This window comes from Schistocerca cancellata, chromosome 3 (genome assembly GCF_023864275.1).
Source record: "Schistocerca cancellata isolate TAMUIC-IGC-003103 chromosome 3, iqSchCanc2.1, whole genome shotgun sequence".
NCBI classification, from domain to species: Eukaryota; Metazoa; Arthropoda; class Insecta; order Orthoptera; family Acrididae; genus Schistocerca; species Schistocerca cancellata.
The window spans coordinates 524,133,205-524,149,713 of NC_064628.1; the positions used below are offsets into that span (position 1 = coordinate 524,133,205).

Consider the following 16,509-nt stretch of genomic DNA (forward strand, 5'->3'; position numbering starts at 1 on the left):
AAAACCAAGACGAAGTGAATCACTGAAACAGAACAAGACATTAAAGTACTGGGGATCACAAAAGACAACATAAAAAATAGAGAACAGTTTAGAAGCATCATAAAGAAACATACATTTAAACAGGAACATACAGAGAACACAACGGGAAAAAGATGGTCGGAAGAACGCAAGAGAGAACACAGTGAACGTATGAAGAGAATTTGGGAAGAACGAAGAAAGAAGAAGAAATCATGACTACTCAAGTTCAATCGCTGTCTTAAAAGGGAATAATCGAAAATAATAATAATACAGGATGAGGAACATAAATCGCTCATCTCAAAACAAACCAAAAAAAAAGAGGAAAAACTGCATATGACTTAATTGACACTGTTGTGCGAGCCGTACTCGCACGAAATCAAACCTAGTTTCATGTTGAACAAAAGTGCATTATAGTTTGTATTCTCAATTTATGTCACACTAAATGATATCTAGTGCCAATTTATCTCCATGTACACCACGTTCATTGTTTCCTTGGTTTTGTTTTCTTCGTTTGGTTGGGATGTACGATTCATTGTAGATTTCCACGTAAATATGGGAAGAAGGGAGGCACTGAAAACACAGTTAGTAGTAAATAATCGGAAAAGCGTATCCCCAAATAAAGGAAATGTCTTTATTCTAAAGGAAATCAACACTGTGTCAGAGTGGAGGGCATTTGACGTGACTCACCAAACTGTGTGGCAGACGAATTATGGGCGCCTCCCTTGACGGAACAAGTTACGGTACTTACGGCATTCGACACATTAAGCATGCCTAACTGGTAAATGAAGAGTAGACAGTATTGTCTTGAAGTCGCCTGTACATACATGAGCCCGCATCTCGTGGTCGTGCGGTAGCGTTCTCGCTTCCCACGCCCGGGTTCCCGGGTTCGATTCCCGGCGGGGTCAGGGATTTTCTCTGCCTCGTGATGGCTGGGTGTTGTGTGCTGTCGTTAGGTTTAAGTAGTTCTAAGTTCTAGGGGACTGATGACCATAGCTGTTAAGTCCCATAGTGCTCAGAGCCATTTGAACCATTTTACATACATGAGATAAACATAAAAAAATAAAAAATTCAGCTGGTAGGAAATTTCCTTTCATAGGAATAAATAAATGGGTTCGTAGCCGACTCCACGAAAAGAACGCAGCGTTACAAAACAGATACCAGAAATCACGCAACACAGATTAAAAAATAATAATTTGTTCGCCAGATTAACTCATACATGTTACCGACAACACATTTAATCCCAGTGGAATAATTCGTCGTAATTTTCTTGACGTTTCAGCGCGTGAGTAAAATGAGAAAGTTAACAGTGCGACACCGTTCTTGTAGCCAGTATACTGTTTTTTAGGAAACGTTTTATAGCGACGGCAACTCTCAGCTTCTTTACGACATAAAAGACTATTTAGACGTTTTCTGTGCCAGCTCTTAAGTTTAATGTACCTAACAGTTATTAGAGAGAACAGTGGTAACATACTTTCTAGAAGAGAATGTAAGCAAGACATACACGATTTAAAAATTTAAAAAAACCGTAAATGATCGTCGAACCCTTGTGGCACGGATACGCCAAACTGCGATAACATGGGCAGTACATGCAAGAGGGAGTATCGCCCACGTTTCAGTCGACAAAATGACGCTGTATGTTTGTTTAATCAAACATAGCAAGCTGGTGCAAACGCTATCACATAAGACGTGTGGTGCAGGGTTAGCCTGTACTCCATGTCGAGTCTATTTGATTTATGTTTATCGTCGTAGGTAGAATAAATTCGTAAACAAACTAATCCCAGATCGCGCAATGGTCACGGCACTGCAGTCGCATCTAGGAATGGCGTACAAATCTCCATCTGAAGATCCAGATTTAGGTTTTCAATGTTTTAACGATATCTGTCTTTTAACGATATCTGCCTTTGAGAAGGACACACTTGATTTCTTCTCTCATCCTTGTCCTATTGTAATTCATGATCCATCATTAATGGCGTCATCCTCGACGGGACGTTAAATCCTTACCTTTCTTCCTTTTGCTAGCAAATGCCGGTTCGCTCTTACTGGTACAAATGAGATAATCAATAACGTTGATATCGTCCTTCCTTCCAATAATGCGAATTAATTTGTGAGTGATCAACGCAAACAGCGGCGAGCGTTAAGACAATGTCCGAATCACCACGTAGGACAGCAAGTAATAGGAATAATTTTATCTAGAAAGGAATAGAAATTCCTAGCTACTACTTCAGCTTTTTCTACCCACCAACATGTTTCTGTTATAGTTTTAGTTTAGTACTATCGGTGATATAATTTATACCGAACATTTCAACGAAACATGGATAGGAGTGCTACGGATGCTGAACGCTAGTGATGTTCTTAAGAGACTATTCTATCAGATATATTTTATTTGGTCAATGCGCAGGCCAAAAAGAAAATGGATATCTGAAGTAGAATTTATTCGCAGCAGACTTAACGAAATAATGATTGTGTAATGTCTTGGAAGGAGGAATGTCATCAGTGGCAAATGAATGAAGGTTATTGTCGTGGGAATAATACTCAACATGAAATAAACTAACGCTGTCTCTTCGAAAGTACTTCAGCTCTATTCTCTATAAATTAGATTCCTCCAGTAGTCACTCATGACAGTCCTTCTGCACATTGCAAGTAAAAGAAATAATATGGTACATCTTAAGCCGAAATAGTAAATAGTGCGTGGAACAAACTCGGTTCCTACTGCTTCTCTAGAGGCTGAAAGTGAAACCGTGACCGCATAAAGCACAATGAAAAGATTATGCGAAACTCATCCAGCAACAGCCATCGAAAGTAACACCTGGTGTCAGTTTCTATCAAGGGACATGATGCAACTCAAAGCTATCAACACATTAACAATGGAACCGCTTTCAGAACGTTCGTTTTCAAAATCATTTTATGAGAATACGTAGTTAGCACGATGGACATAACTTCATATAGGACCCTCCACCTATCAGAAATAACGTCCCCGTTTTAGTTGATGTACTCTTTTTGCTCAGATATTTGTTTACATACGGACATAGACGAATTCAAAACCGTACTTTAAACATGCAAGAACTGACTAAATACGATTCTGAAAAACGGGGCTTTAATTCCACAGAAAATGATGGATTCTAAAACGTAACGCTTAGTATCAACTAATAATAATTGGAAGATCTAACACACTCTCTTCTCGATGAGACTTTTAAGTGATTGCTTTAAGTAGCATGTCATACATGGTAATCATCCGAGACGTAAGTAATGGCCATAACGTGTAAATTGTAAATAATTGAGCAAAATGTTGCACATCAGCATTTTTAATAATTGCTGGTTTGAGTGATCCTCGTACTTAGAAACGATTAGTAGAACAAAATTTCAATTTTTAGGTTCCAAAAAGGCCGTGCAGAACGTCTCTGTAAGTTGGAGACAATTTTATGATCTTATTTTTCGCTTTCCTTGCAACTCGGTACACACTTACGTAGATACAACCTCTCGTATCTTGCGCAAATAAATTTCCAGTAAAATTATTTTACGTTTACTTGTATTCACAGCCCTGCAGTGTTTTGGAAATGAGACCTGGACTGGTGTTCAACGTATTTGTTTACGATTGCGATGTTGATTATTGTGCCACTATCAAGGAGCCATGATAACACAGTATGAAGCGCATCAATGGTTGGGTTCATTCCTCATAAGAGGGCACCGTGAATAAGGAATTTAATAATAAAGGTCCAGGCGGAAAATATTGTGGTTTGCAATAATATGGCCAAAACTCCCGAAGAGAGTTGAAACAGTAGCTCAAGCCATTCGCAAATTGAGAATCGTGCATAGACTAGTAGTTTATGACCGAAAGAGAAAGTGTCTGAAAAGCTCTAGGTAATCGCGGCCAAAATTCGAAGCTCCGTACTATTCAAACAACTGAAAACACACGCAAAGCAAGAAAGCTTGCGTAGCTTATGAAGTTTGTCACCAAAAGGGAAACGTCACAAAGAGATTCGCACGATTTTGACTATTGTGCCACTCTGAAATTGCCTTAACAGCACACTATGAAGTACATAAATGCATGTTAGCTTCTCTTGAGAAGACGCCGTACACGTGTGAACGGTCGAAAATGAACACATTTAATAACAGTGCACCTCGAAAATAACGTCATTCGGAATAATATGGTCACTAACGAATTTTTTTTTCCATTGTAGCTACAGTGGTCATTTCAGGAAAAACGAGTGAGTGAAGTAAATGAAAAACATAATAATAAATTTCGTCTACAGCCTTTGTAACACTTTTGTTGTTCCCATATACACTATCTCGCTTGCAATCAGGGTGAGGATCTACAAGAACTACTAAACAGTGCTGCCGAAGAGAATATAACCTTGACCTTACGTTTAAACGAGATGTCCAGCCATCTCACTTCCATGGAACTATTGTACTCGTTAATGGTAAGATCGAAGGAATTGTGCCATATAAGTACTTGCGGTGTCAAATCAACGATAACTGCGAGTTCTCTCAAGAAATTCTCAGAAGAAGTGAATAGTCAAGAAGTTCTTTTCAGAGGAATGAAGAAAGTTCTGACTATTCGTGACATAAGCATAACACGTTGCACTCAGCTACTTCGATTCTACTTAGTATACTACTCTATGCAACTGAGTTGTTGACACCTATCATAGTTGTAGATAAGAGATTGGTCTCTCCACGTGACACCACATTGGACCACTTGCGTAGCGATGATACTGGAACGATGATGAAGGCAACACAACATTCAGTTACCGAGCGGAGAAAATCGCCGAGCCGGCCGGGAATCGAACCCGGGCCCGCTGCATGGCAGTCAGACGCGCTGGCTACTCAACTAAGGAGGCGGAAACATTAAAAATACCACGTACAGATAAAGTTACAAATGTATCACTACTGCAGCGTATGAACACAGATTTAGAAATTTTCATTACCACCAAAAAAAGATAACGCGAATACTTTGGGCACATAATGCGCAACAACAACTACCACCTGTTGCAACTAATACTTCAAGGCAGACTTGGTCCACGACGTATAAGATTATCCTGGCTAAAGAACTTAAGTCAGTGGATGGACTGAGCACAGAAACGGCGGTCAGAAAAGCCATGGAAAAACAGCAGGTCTCGCTGCTGATCATGGAGGACGATGCACTTAAAGAAGAAGTACGTACGATTCCAAGAAATCAGGGCTTTTGTAGGTATGTTTTACCTGTACAGTAGTTATTGTGTTCTTTTGTACTGAGAATAAAACTTATCACAAATTTTGGCATCAAGGAGTGTTTTCGCTGATAGTAAAACCTGTCCACTTCGCTGTAATTAGAGAAAGGTACTGGCGCCGCTACAGAGGGTGTAATACCTCTATATTCTACTAATTATCACTGCACAATTCTAAAAGTGAATTACGTTTCCTACTTGACCATCTATACACTCTCAGAATCGATGCGCAAAGTAGTACACTACTATTACTATTCCATGAGCGCATAATTACTCTTCGTAATATTCTCTCTGGTGTGTTGAGGGGACTTCTAGGATCTTCTCCGTGCCGAACAGCTGCACTGAATAATTGTAATTTTTCTATCGAGATTACTGGAAGAAAGAGATTGAAAATATATTGTATGCTACTCAAGAAAATATATACTGAGCATTCACATCAAAGGTGTGTAAGGAATTTCATTATGTATGTATTCTCTAATTGGAAATTTGCACGGAGGTGTCGTTTCGTTGGTAATCAGAAGGGAACTTCCGATGAATTGGAAACGAACCGGCAATTATTAGATCCAAGAGCTCCATTATTTCATCGGATAATTAAACTCTACCAAAGCAAACTTTCCGCTTGATCTGAGGTTTCCCGACTGACTACGCAACGCAAGAAAATTAAGACATTTCATTTACACAGGATTGCAGATCGCTTCGAATCATCGAGACTGTGGACAAGGAGAGTCATCGTCCGATTCTGATTAAACAAGTAAAGCTTAATTATAACTTTCTTGAGCGACTGTGATGACTGTGATATGGCTGCTTATGAATGAGATCATTTAACAAACTAACTTTCCTCCTCACCAGCTACCAGTATAAACACAATATTAATTAAAATTATAAGGGCTTGCTAAGAGGCGGTTAACTGTATCAATAAAAGTGGTTGTAACTGCAAATCGCCGGCCGGAGTGGCCGTGCTGTTCTAGGCGCTACAGTCTGGAACCGAGCGACCGCTGCGATCGCAGGTTCGAATCCTGCCTGGGGCATGGATGTGTGTGATGCCCTTAGGTTAGTTAGGTTTAATTAGTTCTATGTTCTAGGCGACTGATGACCTCAGGAGTTAAGTCGCATAGTACTCAGAGCCATTTGAACTGCAAATCGAAGCCACGATAGCATGGAGTTGTTATGTTAAAATTCAGTTGTAAGGTCTGTTCTTTATAGCTAGATAACGCATCGTAATGTATGTACTACAGATAGGAATTTTTATTTATGATGTCACCACACCAGAAACGCGTATCTGAGGATGTCACTGCAGTCAGAAACAAAAGGAAACAACAAAATTGATATATATATATATATATATGCCTTTTTGGAGTGTTCGCATTCCCATGAAGGGTTCTTACATACCAATAGGAAGCCCCGATGATGAAGCTATTGCTTGCAAATGTACACGGAGACAATAAAAATTGTACAAAGGCAGTAGACGGAATTCCTTATCAAGTTGTCAGAGAAGCTGCCACAGAAACTCGCTGTAATAGCATCCAAAGACGACACTGCGAACCGTTCGTACAACAACTGAAGCCACACGCGAAGCGAGGAAGTGTACGCAGCACGCGGAGATCGTCACCGAAAGCGAGTGGGTGTCAAAACGACTGTGTAAACGCGTCCAAAGCACAGAGCCTACGAGTGTTTCGAGGCTGGAATTAAACGTGGGAGCACAATCGAAAGGGAAAACGCGACGGGGTGTGTGCGGCAACGGTTGCGACAGTTCCGGCGGCGCGCGCCGTTCGCAGCCGGCGGCGTGTACCGTGCGCTCTGTGCCGCGTGCCGGCGCCGTGTCGGCCACTTTGCGGAGACGCCAGGCGCCGCTGCTCGCCGGCGCTGTCCGGGCCAGGCCGCCAGCTGAGCGGAAGGCGTGGCCGCCCGCATTGTGTGCTAATGCCGGCCGCGCACCGCGCAGGACCTGTGCCCGCCTGCCGCGTCCGCTGCCGTCGCGTGCGGTAGCCGGCCTGCCGTGCCGAGCCTCACGAATAAAATTCTTCGAGTGTGGAACAGAGGTCTGCAGACGAGGTGGAGCGGCAGCGCAGCTCCCAGTGCGGCGCGCCGGCCAGCTGCGAGCGGCGAGCAGCGCACGTACCTGTAGAGGCTGGCGGGAGCTGCGCCGGAGCGACCGTCGGGCTGCGGCGCCGCGGCTCGAGTGCGGCGGAGGCGCCGGACACGCAGCCCCCACCACCGCCGCCGCCTCCACCTCCACCTCCGACGCTGGCGCCGCCGCCGGGGGTGGGACGCCACGCGACGCCGCGACGCCGTAATCGATACTCGGGCGACCCCTCGCCGCGGCGGTCAGCCTACCGGAAGGGCTGCGAGCCACTGTTTACGTCGGCAGCGAGGCAGCAACGGCTGCCCGCGCGCTCGCGGGTCGCATTGCCTCTCCGCTAAGTAGGTCAAGCGAGCTGTCGAGCTTCCTCGCAGGTGCATCACTCACGAGGGGAAGGCTTGAGACACGGCCCACCGATTCCGCTCATATCTGGCAGGTCGATTGTGTACAACTTAAAATGAAACTCTCTGATGAGTGGACTGCGTCTGTTCGTCATCACCGATTTCATCTACCGGGTGATCAAAAAGTCAGTATAAATGTGAAAACTGAATAAATCACGGAATACTGTAGATGGAGAGGTACAAATTGACACACATGCTTGGAATGACATGGGGTTTTATTAGAACCAAAAAAATATAGAAGTTTAAAAAATGTCCGACAGATGGCGCTTCATCTGATCATAGTAGCAATAATTAGCATGACAAAGTAACACAAAGCAAAGATGATGTTCTTTACAGGAAATGCTCAATATGTCCACTATCATTCCTCAGCAATAGCTGTAGTCGAGGAATAATGTTGTGAACAGCACTGTAAAGCATGTCCGGAGTTATGGTGTGGCATTGACGTCGTATGTTGTCTTTCAGCATCCCTAGGGATGTCGGTCGATCACGATACACTTGCGACTTCAGGTAACCCCAAATCCAATAATCGCACGGACTCAGGTCTCGGGACCTGGCATGGCCAAGCATGACGAAAGTGGCGACTGAGCACAGGGTCATCACCAAACGACGCGCGAAAGAGATCTTTCACGCGTCCAGCAATACTTTTTTTTTTGTTCTAATAAAACCCCATGTCATTCCAAGCATGAGTGTCAGTTTTTACCTCTCTATCTACATTATTCCGTGGTTTATTAAGTTTTCATTTTACACTGACATTTTGATCACCCGGTATATTTACTTAATGACTTAGCAAAAATATATTGACGGAAAAAAATTGCAACACCAAAAGTAATTAATGTAGAGTAATGAAGTTTCCGGAGTACATTTATTCCGTTAACGTACACAGGGTTGTCCATTGCTCGTGACCGGGCCAAATATCTCACGAAATAAGCGTCAAACGAAAAAAACTACAAAGAACGAAACTCGTCTAGCTTTAAGGGAGAAACCAGATGGCGCTATGGTTGGCCCGCTACATGGCGCTGCCATAGATCAAACGGATATCAACTGCGTTTTTTTTTTAATAGGAACCCCCAATTTTTTTGTTACATAATCTTGTAGTACGTAAAGAAATATGAATGTTTTACTTGGACCACTTTTTTCGCTTTATGATAGATGACACTGTAATAGTCACAAACATATGGCTCACAATTTTAGACGAACAGTCTATAACAGGTAGGTTTTTTAAATTAAAAAACAGAACGTAGGTACGTTTGAACATTTTATTTCGGTTGTTCCAATGTGATACCTGTACCTTTGTGAACTTATCATTTCTGAGGACGCATGCTGTTACAGCGTGATTACCTGTAAATACCACATTAATGCAATAAATGCTCAAAATGATGTCCGTCAACCTCAATGCATTTGGCAATACGTGTAACGAAATCCCTCTCAACAGTGAGTAGTTCGCCTTCCGTAATGTTGCACATGTATTAACAATGGGCTGAAGCATGTTGTCAGGCGTTGTTGGTGGATCACGATAGCAAATATCCTTCAACTTTCACCACAGAAAGAAATCCGGGGACGTCAGATCCGGTGAACATGCGGGCTATGGTCTGGTGCATCGACGACCAATCCACCTGTCGTGAAATATGCTATTCAATACCGCTTCAACCGCACGCGAGCTATGTGCCGGACATCCATCATGTTGGAGGTACATCGCCATTCTGTCATGCAGTGAAACATCTTGTGGTAACATCGGTAGAACATTACGTAGGAAATTAGCATACAATGCACCGTTTAGATTGTCATGGATAAAATGGGGGCCAATTATCCTTCCTCCCATAATGCCGCACCATACATTAACCCGCCAAGGTCACTGATGTTCCACTTGTTGCAGCCATAGTGGATTTTCCGTTGTCCAGCAGTGCATATTATGCTGGTTTACGTTACCGCTGTTGGTGAATGACGCTTCGTCGCTAAATAGAACGCGTGCAAAAAATCTGTCATCGTCCCGTAATTTCTCTTGTGCCCAGTGGCAGAACTGTACACGATGTTCAAAGTCGTCGCCATGCAATTACTGCTGCATAGAAATATGGTAGTACGGGTGCAATCGATGTTCTCAACACCAACGTTTTTGAGATTCGAGATTCTCGCGCAATTTGTGTGCTACTGATGTGTGGCTTAGCCGCGACAGCAGATAAAACAGTTACTTAGGCATCATCATTTGTTGCAGGTCGTGATTGAGTTTCACATGTGGCTGAACACTTCCTGTTTCCTTAAATAACGTAACTATCTGGCGAACGGTCCGGACACTTGGATGATGTCGTCCAGGATACCGAGCAGCATACATAGCACACGCCCGTTGAGCATTTTGTCCACAATAGCCATACATCAGCACGATATCAACCTTTTCCGCAGTTGGTAAACGGTCCATTTTGACACGGGTGATGTATCACGAAGCAAATACCGTCCCCACTGGCGGAATGTTACGTGATACCACGTACTTATACGTTTGTGACTATTACAGCGCCATCTATCACAAAGCGAAAAAAGTGGTCCAACTAAAACATTCATATTTTTTTACGTACTACACGAATATGTAATAAAATGGGGGATCCCATTTAAAAAAAAAACAGTTGATATCCGCTTGACCTATGGCAGCGCCATATAGCGGGCCAACCATAGTGCCATCTGGTTTCCCCCTTCAAGCTAGACGAGTTTCGTTCTTTGTAGTTTTTTCGTTTGATGCTTATTTCGTGAGATATTTGGCCCGGTCACTATCAATGGACCACCCTGTATAAGTCACTAACATTATAAGATCACAGGATAATGTAAGCGCGAGGATGTGCCTAGGCAACTGTGAAATGCTGATTGATTCGTAACCTGTTTAACCGCCAGAGTATTGAATGCAGGCATGCAAACGTACATGCCTTGTGTTGAACAGACGCCGGATGTGAGTTTGTCAGTTGATCATCCATGTCTGTTGCACTTCATCAGTCAATACAGCTATGGTTAAAGCCCGGTCCACACGTAACGATCCGTCTGCGCAGACATTGGCGCAGATGTCTGTACATGCAAAAGATCGTTGCAAATGTGGTGTGTTCGCACGACACAAACCCCAATCCACTACTCGCCCGCCATCTGTCGGTGTAGAAAAGAAATATCAGTGGCAAGCGACTACGCTCCCCGTAAACGTCAAAAACTTAATTCAGTTATTTTGAAATATAGAAATGGAGGAAGTTCTGTTGTGGTCTGTGTTCGCAGCTTGTGTTGCAAAAAACATTCAGACCAACGGCAGGAAACAGAGAAGGCGGTCAAAATGGTGAAGACAGTGGCTGCTAAAGCGAAAGCAGTTTTCTCACGTACATTTACTGCGAGAGTTGCAGGGCGAACCTGTTTTGTTTTACATTACCTCGTGTTCTATTTCCTCGCACATTGACACTCCATTTTCATCTTCAGTTGTACTCCTGCTTGGTCTTGGCGTTTCTTGATCACTAAGAAAGCCAAGCAGATCAAAATACCATAACGTTGGCTGGTATACTTGATCTACTCTTACACCAGATCTTCTAGATTTCTGAACTTTGGATAACTCTTTTCGGTAAACAGTTCGCTGACAGACTTAATTTACTTGACTTGCCTTCATGAACTCATTCTTCAGGACAGCGTAAATAGCTTCACATGTGTTGGGTATTATTTTACTCAACGCTTGTTTCGATATTGAAGTTGAAAATTCCAAATCCTTGTAGCTCCTTCCTGTTGCTAGGAATCTTAATGTTACGCCAGCCGTTTATGAGGAGAAATTGCCCTTCTCATACAAGTATTTTTTTCTCATAATATGAGGGGTTACAAGCTTTAAGAGATAATTATAAGTTTCGACATCCATCTGCAAATAATTTCGCCAGTTCGCAACGAATTTTTTATTTTTTTATTACCGTTGCTCTGTTTGCCGAGGCGTCAACTGCCCGCAATTTTTCAATTAGAGCATTGTATGCTGCTGTCTTTTTGTCTTGGGCACTATATTCTTTACTTTTAATCTTCCACAGACATGGGTAGTTTCTATATATTTCAATGAATTCACTTACAAACTCTTTAGAACACTGACGAGTATCAGTCATTTTAGTGCCCTATGCGCACAAATACAAACACTAGACCGAGCAAACAGCTGTTTCGTGCCAGATTTGCGGCGATCTCCTGTCCACACGCTCCAACTTGTCTGCGCAGATGTGATTTGAACCCACAGATTTGAGAGGTTTTGCTTAAACCTCCAACTCCAACTTCCAGGTTTGCACACACCTCAGGTTGGTGCAAATCTTCTGTCCACACGCAACGATCTGTCTACGCAGATGTGATGTGCGCAGACATTTGCGCAGACAGATCGTTGCGTGTGGACGGGCCTTAACGCTGTGTCTGGATGACGCGGTAGTTATCGTCCGATGATATCCCATGTGTGCTCGGTTGGAGACAGATCTGGTGATCGAGTATGGCAAGGCAACATAACGACACTCTGTAGAGCATGTTGGAATACAACAGCGGTATGTGGGCAAGCGTTATCCTGTTGGAAAACGGCCCCTGAAATGCTGTAGCATGACAGATCTAACTGCCTGACTGACGTACAAATTTGAATTCAGGGTGCGTAGAATATCCGTGAGAGTGCTCCTGTTGTCATACGAAATCGCACCTCAGACCATAACTGCAGATGTAGGTCCAGTCTGTCTAGCACACAGACAGGATAGTTGCAGGTCCTGCACTAGTCTCCTTCTAACCAACACACCACAGGCATCATTGCCACCGAAGCAGCAACAGCTTTCATCAAAAACACAACCTACTGTCCAACGAGTGAGAGTTCGACACTACTGAGCTCTCGCTTGACACCACTGAAGTCGCAAATAGTGGTGGTTTGGTGTCAGTGGAACACACGCTACAGTGTGTCTGCCTCGGAGCTATCCTTGAAGTAACCGATTTTTTGGAGTTAGTTGTGTCATTGTAGTGCCAACTGGTGCTCAAATTGCAGCTGCGGATGAAGTACGATGCGCCAGAATCATACGCCGAACACGATGGTCTTCCCTCTCGGTAGCCCCGCGTGTCCGTCCGGAGCTCGGTCTTCTTGCGATCGTACGTTCTCGTGGCCACCACTCCCAGCAATCATGTACATTCTGTGGTGTCACCGCCAGACACCACACTTGCTAGGTGGTAGCTTTAAATCGGCCGCGGTCCGTTAGTACATGTCGGACCCGCGTGTCGCCACTGTCAGTAATTGCAGACCGAGCGCCACCACACGGCAGGTCTAGAGAGACGTACTAGCACTTGCCCCAGTTGTACGACGACTTTGCTAGCGACTACACTGACGAAGCCCTTCTCTCATTTGCCGAGAGACAGTTAGAATAGCCTTCAGCTAAGTCCATGGCTACGACCTAGCAAGGCGCCATTAGCCTAACAGTGCTTGTATTTAAAGAGTCTCATTTGTATCGTCAAGAGCGATGTGCCACAAAGATGGAATAAAGTTAAGTATTCGAGGAGCTACGTACTTTTCTTTATAGCATTCATAACGTATCCTGTTGCAGACCTCACGCCAGCCGGCGTGTGTAACGCGTGCATTTCGGCTACTTCCGAGTGGCGTGGCTCTCTTGCAACGCCACAACACATTGGATGACTAGTTTCGGGCCGAGACCCATTTTCAAATTAACATAAAAAAGTCGAAAATGGCATTTCCGGAAATGTCAAAAAATGTGTAATGTACATTTACAGTGCATACAGGTAACTGTATGGACTCCAAATGTACATTACACATTTTTTGGCATTTTCGGAAATGCCATTTCCGACCTTTTTATGTTGATTTGAAAATGAGTCTTGGCCCGAAACTAGTCATCGAATGAAAAATAAAAGATTTGCAACTTGGAGTGGTTTCTCGTTTTATTGATTAACAGAAGCTTCTGACCCAAGTTACCCCAGCATGCTGGATGTTCGTTTTCTTAGTTGTTTTATAACTTCATCTACCTCTGTGACTGTAGGCGGTTTCGTATCTGGATTTGATGTCATGTTCGTGAAGTGTAATTATCTTTAGGCTTATCGCAGCTGAGTAGTTTATCATTTGTGTATAGTATTTGGGTGTGCCCACCAGACTCCTGTATGTCAGACGAGAAGTTGTTCGCTGTCGAGAATCGGAGTGTGCCGCCATTTCAGCGTTAGCGCCGTGAGTATCGCGTACAACGAGCAGTGCCTTTGGAATCATAGCCTTCCTGGTGCGACCACGCGCATTCCGAAGTCGGAAGCGCGGATTCTTGTTTATTTGGCTTGCGCAAGCTTCTTTTTTTCCGTTTATTGGGTTTCGATTCCCCCTAAAGGGGGCGGGCTGGCAGCAGCTTATTACGCCGCTCTTCAGCCTACAGAATTTGTTTTAAAAAGATGAAGATAATAAAAAATAATAACAGTTGGCGATAAAATCGGTGACTTAAAGGTAAAAATGGCAGAAAATTCTGGAGCGTAAAACATAAAACACAGGGTTGATGAAGCTAATAAAACACACAGGAAGCAGAAAAACAATAGACAGACAATTAAAAAAACACGGCGACAGTCTGGGTTCTGTTCGCAAGAGATATAAAAAGCACACCCAGCGACAGCATGATTTCTGTTCGCAACACTGTGGAAGGACGCACAACGCCGAACACTCACTTAAACACTGCGCTAAAAGTTGGCACAAATACGACATACCACACCCGAGAGCAGGTGGGGGGAAACTGGTCAGATGACGGGAAAAAGGGGGGGGGGAAGGAGAGGAAAAGTGAAAGGGGAGGGGGGAAAGGAGCCAATGGAAGAGGAGGATCCATAAGAGGGGTGGGGGGAGCTGAGCAGACGGGCCAGAGATTGGGGAAGGCAGAGGAGGGGAGTACAAAAGGACTCGGGGGGGGGGGAGGGGGGGAGAGAAAGGAGATGATAGGCGGGGAGAAAACACAGGATATAAGGGGGAGGAAGAGGGAGCCCAGGGAAAGGACGGAGGAAAGGAGGGGGGGTTGAGGATCAGAGTTGATAGGAAGGATAAATGGAGGGAGAGAGGGCATCAAACGGGAGGGGGAGCTGATGGAAGCCACCTTGGGAAAGGAGATGTAGGGTGTAGAGATGGAGGGTAGGGGGGACACAACGGTGAAGACGTGGCAGGGGGCGGGGATGGGAGAGGAGAGAAGCAACCAGGGGGTGAGGGGGTTCAAGACGGCGGGAGGTGTAGAGGATGCGGATATGTTCGAGGAATAGGAGCAGATGGGGGAAAGGAATGAGATCATAGAGGATCCGCGTGGGGGACGGGAAGCGTATATGGAAGGCGAGGCGGAGTGCATGACGCTCAAGGATTTGGAGGGACTTATAGAATTTGGGGGGGGGGGCAGATATCCAGGCAGGACTGGCATAACAGAGGATGGGACGGATTAAGGATTTGTAGGTGTGGAGGATGGTAGAGGGGTGCAACCCCCATGTCCGGCCAGAGAGGAGTTTGAGGAGTCGGAGGCGGTTGTGGGCTTTGGATTGGATGGAGCGGAGATGAGGGATCCAGGTGAGGTGACGGTCAATGGTGAGGCCAAGGTAGGTGAGGGTGGGGGTGAGGCGGACAGGACGTGCGCAGACAGTAAGGGAGAAATCAAGGAGCCAGAAGGAGCGAGTGGTACGACCTACGACGATTGCCTGGGTCTTGGAAGGATTGAGTTTCAGGAGCCACTGGTTACACCATGCAGCAAAAAGGTCAAGGTGATTCTGGAGAAGGCGTTGGGACCGTTGAAGGGTAGGAGCGAGGGCGAGGAATGCGGTGTCATCAGCATATTGCAAGAGGTGTACTGGAGGGGGGGGGGGGGCTGGGGCATATCTGCCGTGTACAGGAGGTAGAGGAGAGGGGAGAGGACAGAGCCCTGTGGCACACCTGCAGAGGGGTAGAAGGTGTGGGAATTGGCATTATGGATGGTAACATAGGAGGGGCGGTGGGAGAGGAAGGAGGCCATCAGACGGATGTAGTTGATAGGAAGGGCGTAGGTGTGGAGTTTAAACAGGAGACCGGGATGCCAGACACGGTCGTAGGCCTTTTCGAGGTCAAGTGAGACAAAAATGGCGCGCTCTTATAAGTGACCACGATCTTGTTGAACCTGAGAGTGAGGGCGCTTCGGTCGGCTTATCACGTGTTTTTTTATCATGATAATTAACGAGACCACGCTGAAACATTGATAGTATATCCACAACTGTCCTGAAAGCATTCACAGTATCATTTGTTTTTCTCATTCACCACTGTTGTTTACTGTAACGTTACCGATATCGGACAGCGGAGGCCAAGCGCAGTAATGTCACGATGAGGTACTAATTCCGAGTTCGTCTGTGACTGCTTTCGCACCCTCCGCCTGTTGGGCTGACACTCGGTGTTCATTGCGGGCGCCCCGCATCTTTCTGCTTCGCGCTCATCCCGAGCATTTTCATGGATGTTGTCATCTCGGTACGCGAGATATAACAGTAATTATACACTTCACTGTTGTCGCACCACTTCTCTTCTTCATACTTAACACACCTCACCGCATATGCACTGCCATAATATTAATACATCCACGTTGATAATAATGGCTGTAGATTGGCACCTGAAAACTACACTCATACAACCAACTTTGTGGGACAGTAAATCCTTCTGTTGCAACGCCAGAGAAGTCGTAGATCGGAAACTCACTTTCATCCTACAACATGTTTATAGACACGAAAACTTTCGATCCCCGGTTGCCCGAAATTGCCAAACATTTATCGCTACTCAACAGATTCCTTTCCTTCCATGGTTTCTGTCTGGACTAAAATTTATCCGATTAGAAATACATGGATA

General features: G+C 44.7%; 1 protein-coding gene across 3 annotated transcripts in view; it reads right to left on the reverse strand.

Annotated features, from left to right (window-relative positions):
• LOC126175344 (BTB/POZ domain-containing protein 1-like) overlaps positions 1 to 16,509 on the reverse strand; it is a 633,855-nt gene that overhangs the window by 469,498 nt on the left and 147,848 nt on the right. Inside the window, exon 1 of one of the 3 annotated variants that reach the window (XM_049922069.1) lies at positions 7,339 to 7,399. The exons of 1 other annotated variant lie outside the window; for it this stretch is intronic. The gene's annotated coding sequence lies outside the window, so the exon portion shown is untranslated. Of the gene's footprint in view, positions 1 to 6,608; positions 6,661 to 7,338; positions 7,400 to 16,509 lie in introns of those variants that run through there. One more of the 3 variants, XM_049922072.1, reaches the window with a different exon arrangement.